Genomic DNA, 8932 nt, shown 5'->3' on the forward strand with positions numbered 1-8932 from the left:
CCAACTTTGGTGTTAGTCTATAACTATGTTGAGCAATATTGGTGTGTTACTGTTCTGGAGGAAGAAAGCTGGGGTTTTTTCATCACAGTGACACCTGTGGATATTGGGTTGTGAAAAGAGCACAGACAGCAGGAACGTACCAAAATGGGAATGGCGATGGAATTGAATCTATTGCCAAATGGTTTGTTTATGGTTTGGTTTAATAATTTTTGGAAGTTTGAGGCCTCTGTGTTCTTTGTAGGTGGTGGGAAGGAATGGATGAGTGAGGGGAAAGGACAGAGGTTAGGCTGAAAGAACACTGAAGTAAGTACTTGCAACTACATAAAGAAAAATGTTTAAGCCTGGGAAAAATGCAGTTAGCAAGTGGTGCAGCCTGTGTTTGGCTGTTAGTAAACCTGGGGTTTCACTTTCCAGCCCCCTGAAAACTGATTTGCACTTGTACAAAGTACATGCACTGTGCATCCTGTGGAATGTTGCTGCTCTCCATGCCCACTGTAGAGGTGTATATGTCTGCCCAAGGCGCAAAACGCAGGCTTGGCCTAAAATTCCATAAGTAAATCTGCTATCTGTGAGGGCAGCAAAATCAGATTATGGAAGGGAGTGAGGTACCTGAGCTCCTGTGACACCCCAGCAGTCTGCCAGGAAGAGCTCTTGATTTTTGTGGTCATCACTTGCAGAAGCTGTTACCACCACTGCAAGCCCTCCCTCCAGGACCTGCACAAATGCTGGTGTGAAGTGTGTGAATCTTGTCTCACACGAGCAGAATTTAAAGCTGTGCCCTCACAATCGAGGCAAAGCCCAGAGCACCCTTGGTCTGCACTTGGCCTTCCCCTGCTGGCAGCATTGTATCCATCTTCATCCTCCTAGGGCTGAACAGAAACAGTGACGCTTACAAGGAGTTTTACTGAGATCAGTGCAATGCACTACTCTCTTCCTTCCAGCTTCTTTTTATTTTTTGGTATCCAAAATAAAATTGTAGTTGGTTCAATTGATGTGTCTCAGCATTCTTTGAAAAAAAGGAGAAGAAAAAGAAAAAAAAAAGCAAAACCATTGTTAGTCTTACCCATTGTCTGTGAGATTTTTTTATTTAATGTTCTAAACCTGGAATATTGTTAAATAAACCAGAAAAATAAGTCAGTTACTAGATTATTTGTCTGATGTGTGGTCATATCTTCAGCACTTTATGACTTTGAACTCTTCCACAATAGGGGGAGGTTGTATTCTGAGGATTTAAAGCTATGCATTTATTTTCCTTTTGATCCTGTAAGTTATTTTTTAAAAATGCTGTACAAATCTTTTGGATTAAAAAAAATGAGGATGAAAAATATTGGAAGTTTAGATGGTTTCTCTCACTTAAATATGTGTGGTGTTTTTCATTTATTGACAAATTTTTCTGTTGTTTAGTTGGGTGGAGAAGGAAAGTTCCACATCTGTTTTAAATATTGCTACAAATTAACCCTCATGTTGCTGCTAAGGGTGGGCCCATAACAATTTCCTAATAATGCTATTAAGTCAACTTTGTTTGTGTTTCTTGACAGCTTCTTTGAATCCACAGCCTAATGTTTCCTTTTCTCTTCAGTACAGCTGAGACATCTTTTTGGAGGGACAATAAAGGAACAAACTTCAGCTTTTGAGTACTTTCATGCTGAAAAAGTGAATTTTTGAACAGGGTCTCAAAGTACCTTCTCTGTGTCAAAAGAAGAATTGCCCTGTCACCAACTAGGTATTGCCAATTCAGGATTAAAAGTCAGTGGGCTAAGTGAGGTTTCTTGGGGTAACAATGTAAAACTAAAGGGAGTTTGGGGTTTCTCACCAACTCTTGCATGAATTTCACCTCCCTCTACCATCAGGGATTATGAGAAGACAAAAAATGCTGAACCATACTGAAGTTGAAAAGGTGAATTTTTCCAGCAAAAAATGTCTGAATTGCTGTGGTTTAAAGGAGGGCAATAAAGTTCTGTATTATTTATGGAAAGGGTATATGGTTTTAAGTTTCTATTGCAGCAGTCTGTTAGATTAATTTAAAGCATTTTCTTTAACCACTGTCTTGGTGTCCAGTTAGCTTTACAGGGGCATTTGTAAGCAGGCAGGAATATTAAAAGCAAAAGAAACACCAATTGGTTATTTGTAATATTTTTTTAAGGACTTCTGAAAACTTAAAAGTCAACTGTAGTTCTTGATTTTTGTCCAGCTTAAAAAGAAGGGGCTGCCTGAGGACATAGTTTCTGAAGGAGGGGAAATGCATGTATATGAACACAGAAGTAGTGTATTTTACATACTCCATGATAACTGGGTAAAGGAAACTTCATGCTGGAAAAATTATATTTTAGTGTCTGCACACCATCCTCCTTTTGTTAGTCTCCTTTTCTGAGTGTCAGAAGATCTGGTGATCCTGGTTTGGGTGGTGTTGTCTAGTCTAGACTGTTTTTTTAGCTCTGCTGAAAGGACTGTCATGGTCTCTTCAGTATTGTGGCTTTTTTTTTCCCTTTGGACCAGACTATGTGGCCTGTCTTGCCTTATCTCCTCCAAATTAATGTTCCACTAAATTTAAAACATTTTTAGGGAACATAGGGAAATTACAGAAATTGCTTTTGCTTTTTTAGTAATGTTTGGTGCTGTAGAGAGAAGTTGAAGATACAGCTTCATTTTATGTCTACCTTAAGAGCACATCAGTAAAGCATGTCTTAATGATATCATTTAAACTGTAATTTCAAACATCTCTGCAGTTGCAGTTTATAATGCTGTTGTTTTTAAATACAGAAGAATTTCCTTTAGATTGAATAATAAAAATCAATTAAATACATATTTACTGTTGTTGCAGTGCCCCTTAAGTGGCCCTGCAGTTGGGTTAAAATGCGAGAAAGGAACTGAGTTTAGCATTAAAAAAAATGCAAAAAATTAAAAACTAACCACTGTCTATAAGCTTACCATGTGTTTTAAAAACACAGTTGGATTTATATGTTTTTAAACATGCAAAGGCTGTTGCAGCAAATATTTTCAAATAGGAGTCCTCAGAACTTGGAATTTTTAAAATATTAAGATTTTTGAGCATTTCTGCTGACATTTCCACACTGAGTAGTATTGATTTCTCTTGCTGCCAGAAGATCACAGAAGTGATGCTGCCATCTGCAGTGCTTTGAAATGATGATCAGATGTAACTTTTTTTGAGAGGTTTTGAAAAGACTATTACCTGCTGCACACGTGCGCTGGTTTCCTTGCATCACAATTACTTATTTCCAGTGACTTGGGTTTGCCTATTCCTCTGTCACTCTCCCTGGCCCTGCCTGGGCAGAAGGCTGGGTGGAAGATGTAGGGGGGCAAACTCCAGCTTCTTCTCTTATAGAGAGACTTCTTTGAGAGCAGATAAAATTCCCTTTAAAAAGAGTTTAAACTAGGTTCTTACTCCAGTCCATGGAGGGTACAGCACCTTTGCCATGGTGTGAAAAGGCAGAGCTGGTGCTTCCTCTCCCCACAGTGTTGTAAACTGAGACACATGGCTCAATCGGACCAAAATTGCCTCTGTAAGGGGAATATGCTGGGGAATTGAGCTCAGCACAGCTAGGAAACTACACTCAGAGCCAAAGGCATAATAAGCATGTTAGGGTAGGAATAATATCTGTGCTGCTTGCCTTAGATAGGGGTTTAAGGTAAATACCATAAGAAGATACTGGTCTGTGCTCTGGGCTGAAGCTCTGCCTTTGTGAGTATTCAAATGGCTATGTGTTTAATACTGACATAGAAAAGAGTGTTCTGTGACATTTACATAAATATTTTATATAGACAGTAAAGCTTCCATTCCTATTTGATAGATATTTTGGGGGTAACATTTACGGTGGTTTTCCTGGAATAAATGCCATGGTCAGAAGTACACCAAGATTCAGCTATCAGAAGCAGTAGGGCAGTCCTGTTTTTAAGTATAAGAGACAGGAGGGGATACTTTCATTTGAAGTAAGTGAGAAATGTTGTCTTTTTTTAACACTCTTAGGAAGGAGATAATTAAAATGCATCTGTAAAAGTTTGTGATAGCCTCATAATTTAGATATATCTGTAGAGAATTAATCCCTTTGTTTTGATTAGTTCACTGAAAATGTGGCTGTATTTGTCCATAGCTGCATGTGCATGATGTCATGTTCAACAATGCTTCCCCAAACAATGCAGAATAAGGTTATTTTTAAAAAGGCAGTTTCTTTGATTACATACAATATTCTGTCTGTTCATTGTCCCCAGATACTTGCAGTTAGGAATGAAAAACTCACTCATTTTTTTTATTTCTCCAGTGGATACTGCTTTGCTTTTAAATTTGAGACATTTTTTGTATCACTGTGTCTACAGACACTGCAATTGAAAGAGTTTCATTCTCTTTTTCTTTCTTTTTGCTTTTTTTGTTTGCTTTTTTTCTCATGAGTCATTAGTTAGGTTTACAGTGATAGGAATTTGCAGTCATAACAAGGAAGGTGTCAAGTCAGCATCAGGACAGCTCATGCCAGAAACATCCTGTCCCATATTGTGAGTGCAGTGCTTCAAGGGAAACCTTCATCTTCACAAAAACAACCTTCTGATGTGTGTGTGTGTGAGAGAGAGAAAAATGAAGTGCTTTTGTAAGCAATGCACAGTTTCGTTTTATGGGTGTTAGTGCAGTTTGGTGTGAGTTTGTGCTCTAAGATGCACTCAGTGGTTTGGCACCAAATAAAAGTTTCTTGAGCACACAGCAGAATTTTTATGAACAGAAGGAATTTAATAACAAATGGGGAAAATGGTGTTGCTTTACTTATGGGAACAGATAGGAAGTGGGTCCATCTAGGGAAAACACTGAAATTTTATCAGGAGTCTCCAATTCCTGTCCAAAAATCCTGATAGCATTTAAAAATGCTAAATGGCTAACCTTCCTGTAGTCTGACATTTAAGAATGCTGTAAAACAGTTGTTTTACACACTTCTTGGTGTTCACATGCTGCTGGCAATGATCTCTGTTAACTTCAAAAAGCTCCTGCACTCCCAAATGGCCAGGGAGGAGTTCTCATTAATGAGGTATTGGAGAAGAAGGGAGATTCAAGCTTTTACTGTGACCTGGCCTCCAGCCTGTGGGAATGTGGGCTTAAGGGACTGTTTCTGGATGATATTTTGACACATTGATCTACATAGATAAATATTCACATGCAGTCCAAGAACTTGCTACTGATCATAAATCTGTCTGGTCCCAAGGATGTGAGCGCTGTCGTGAGAAAGCCAGTCTTGCGGATGAGTGGAGCATGTATCCCTTTTGTCCCTCCTTCTAAGCCCCACTTTATTTCCTGTGCAGGCAGCAAGTATGTTGGTGCTGCTCTTTGCTGTGTTATTTGCTGTGTGCCTCTTGTATTCCAAGTGTAAGAATAGGAGAGTGTGACCTGCATGTTTTCAAGCCTTGGTGAATGCAGGCAGAAGTTCACCTGCACTGTTCATGATTTGCTGCCTGGTTTGAATGAGCAGTGGGTTGAGGATAATACAGCATTTACCCTGTGGTCGTGAGAACACGAGACTTGCATTGCTGCTCCGAGATTCCTGTGCACCTGCTCAGAGAAGTGAAGTGAGAAAAGCACAACCTTGTGTGTGTTGTATCTGAAAGTATGACTCAATGCCCAAGTAGGCTTAAAGCGCTCACATGAACAAGTTCTGCTGTAGTCTTGTATACAAACGTCCTTGCGCATGCTCTGCCCATGCCATCCCACCTCCCCTTCATCAGTGTTCACGAAGATTTCACAGTTCTTTTTGGAGAGATAAATTCAGAGATAGTACATGAAACTATTTGCCACTCGTTAAGACCATAGCAATATGCTTTTTGTGCCTTTTTTGGCAATGCATGCTAGAGCTGATGGAAGATAACATTCTTATTTTATCCCAGAGACAGCTCTTCCCTGCAGTGAGGGGAGCAGCTCAGTCCGCAAAGTTGATCTGTTGGCTGCACTTCTGCCTTTTCTCTAGGCTGTTTAGGAAAGTTGCTGTGCTCCACAGAAGGAAAAACAGATTCCTCCAGAGTGTTTTCCCCGTGTTTTTGTGTTGCTGGGGCTGCTTTCTGGTCTGCACATGCCTGAAGGAAGGGGATGGGCCACAGTCTTTGCCATGATTCTGCTTCTAGTCTGAGCTGACTGGCCACCCCTAGAAGAAGATTGTGCAAAAGGTGACACTGCTGGGTAATAAGTTTCAAACACCAGGACTACAAGAGGATTTGTTGCTTTTATATTTATATTTAGGCTAAGATTAAAATTATACAAAATGTGGCCTTAAAAGGAGTCTGCAGAGTCTATGCACTAACTCCTTGACTTAGGTGTCTAAATACAGATTTAAGGACCTTATCTCCAAAAGCAATCCATTTTGTATGCTCTGCCTTCAGATCCTCTAAAAATGCCAGCATCACAAGTGTGTCACTTTTAATAACTTTCAAATAATGATATTTCGGGGTAGACTGGGTGGACTGTGTATGAAATACAAACCACAATTTTTTATTTTACATGTGTCCATTTTGTCTTCCATTGTGCTTCAAAGGTTAGTATCCATAGAATTATTCTGTCTAAAAAAACTATTGGAACACTTCAGTTCCCAAGTGTAGGTGAGCTTCAGAAGTAAGAGAAATATTCTCCCCCACAATTCATAAATTGGAAGGCTTAATTATTCTGTTGTTGAAAGAGGCAATTGTAACTGCATTTTGCCCAAATATGGGAGAATGTGAAGTGTAAATATTTACATTTTTAGGTAAAATTCTGAGTAAAAGGCTTAAATGTAAGCACCTCATTTTGTGCCCTTACCTGCCTCATAGCAATATAGAACCATACCCATGGTATTTCAGTGAGAGTATAAGTGAAAGAACGACACTCTTTTAGTTAGTCATTATTTTGCTTGTGAGATTTCAGTTTCAATGATTTAGTAGTTACAAGCATAAAATCAACCCTTCCAGCAGATGTGAATGAGCATTTCTATTGCGTGGATCTTCCTTCCTCAGTAAACAGGAACTTAGGCTCCTTTGCTAATATAGAACAAAGGCAAGGAGGCAAATGGGGGTACACTCTTATAGGTGGAAGGTTGGGTGTTTGCTTTTTGCTCATGCAGCTGAAGCAGTGATGGATTTCAGAGCCAAGTGATGGATTCCATCTGTGCATTTGAGTCTAACGATGGGCAGATGGTATCTTTGCAAAGGATATATGGTCTTTGTCTTCAAATCAGCACTCTGCCAAGCAATGTCTGGTTGTGCAAATTCAAGCTTCTGCAGTCTTTTAATCTCTGCAGTTTTGGGAGCTATTTGGCCTAAGATCTTGTTGAGGTGATAGAGCAAAAACTCTGTTAGCTTTAGCATCTCTGGTGCTAATGATGAGATGCTGCAACTCAAGAAAATGAGCTAGAAAATGTAATTGTTCCTTTACATCATAAAAAGAGTTGTTTAACCAAATTCCACTCAGCCATGCTTCAGCTGAAGGCACTGCAGCTTGTAGAAGCTCAGCTGAGGAATGTAAGAGCTTAACCAGCAGTAAAAGCAGTTGGGTGGATTAGGGTCTTGAGTCATGCAGGACCTTGGGTGGACTCCACTGTGAGTCTGCCTCTGTAGGACAAGTTGCAAAATCTTGTGCAACAGCCTTGTCTTGTTTGGTTTAGATGTGAGTGCTGAAGCAGCCTCCTAACATTTTGCATGGCTGGAAGGCAGGTGGAAGTAGTGGACCCCATGATGTTATTTTTAGAGGTTTTTTTGTAGTAGCTAAGTAATAAGTTGGTTTTCTTAGACCATGTAGGTACTGTCCCACCACAAATGCTTTAGTTGGAGCTCCCGTGCATAGTGCTGGATTAGTGTTGAAGTTCCATGGGCACTGATGTGTGATTCTTGATACAACTCAGTCGTGGTAAAACTTTTAATGCATTGAACAAATGCTTTCTTAGAAAATACTTTGAGACCCATGTCACTACGATTATGTGTGCCTTGCCTTACAGACCGGGCAAGGATCAAGATTTGTGCAGTTAAGAGTAAAGAATGTTACATATCCACACAAGCATGCAGTCCTCTCTTTGGTATTTGCAGAAACTGTTGCCTGCCAGTTTCAAGCTTTCTATCCTCAAAGTTTCTAAATTACAGATGTCATTACAGACAGTGATTTTCAGTTTGTGGCTTTGTCATACTGTCTGAATTACTGCATTAAAGCTGCAGATGGGTTGGAATAAAGCAAGATTCAAATGGGCATTTTGCCAGCAAGGAAAGAATATACTGGAGAGCTGTGGTTCCCAAAGCAGATAACCAAAAAAGCAGGGAAATTTTACTTCACATCAAGATTGCTTTTTTAGGAAAAAGAAAGTGACATTTTGTAATAACATAATGACATTTGTTTTCATTTCATCATATTTGTGCTCTGCTAGGTACTTCACAGAACATTAATTGGGCATGAAAATTACATCCCCCATCCTACCCAGAACTTCCTCTGAGTTGTGTAAAGCTGAGTTGGAGTGGTTGGCTCTGATACACTTCTGCTTTTTGTTGTGTGCCTGTTTTCTGCCAGAGTATGCTTTCTGGGTCATGGACATTTTGCTGTCTGAGGGAATGCCTAACCATGATTGCTAACATTGCTCAATATTTTAAATTATCCTGGAGAGGTAAAGAAAAAAAAAGTAAATTTTTTAAAATGTCCTGGGGGGGTAAAGAAAAAAAAAAGGAAAGTTGGACCAAAAAAATGCGCTGAACTTGTTTCTGAAGGAGGAGTTTGAGGGAACAGTTAAAACCTTTCTTTTTCTTCTTGTTGACACACTGGTAACACTGGTGACATGGTTGATATAACTAAACACCTGGTAAATTCTGCATTGAGTAACTCTCTGATGTGAGCTTCACTGGCATGAGGAAACAAAGTCACACCAAATCAAAGCAAAGCTCTGCCACCTCCTGACCTCGCATCTCATGCTGGTGCTTCTCTTGTGTACTAACCAGG

The sequence above is a fragment of the Geospiza fortis genome, unplaced genomic scaffold, assembly GCF_000277835.1.
Source record: "Geospiza fortis unplaced genomic scaffold, GeoFor_1.0 scaffold366, whole genome shotgun sequence".
NCBI lineage: Eukaryota > Metazoa > Chordata > Aves > Passeriformes > Thraupidae > Geospiza > Geospiza fortis.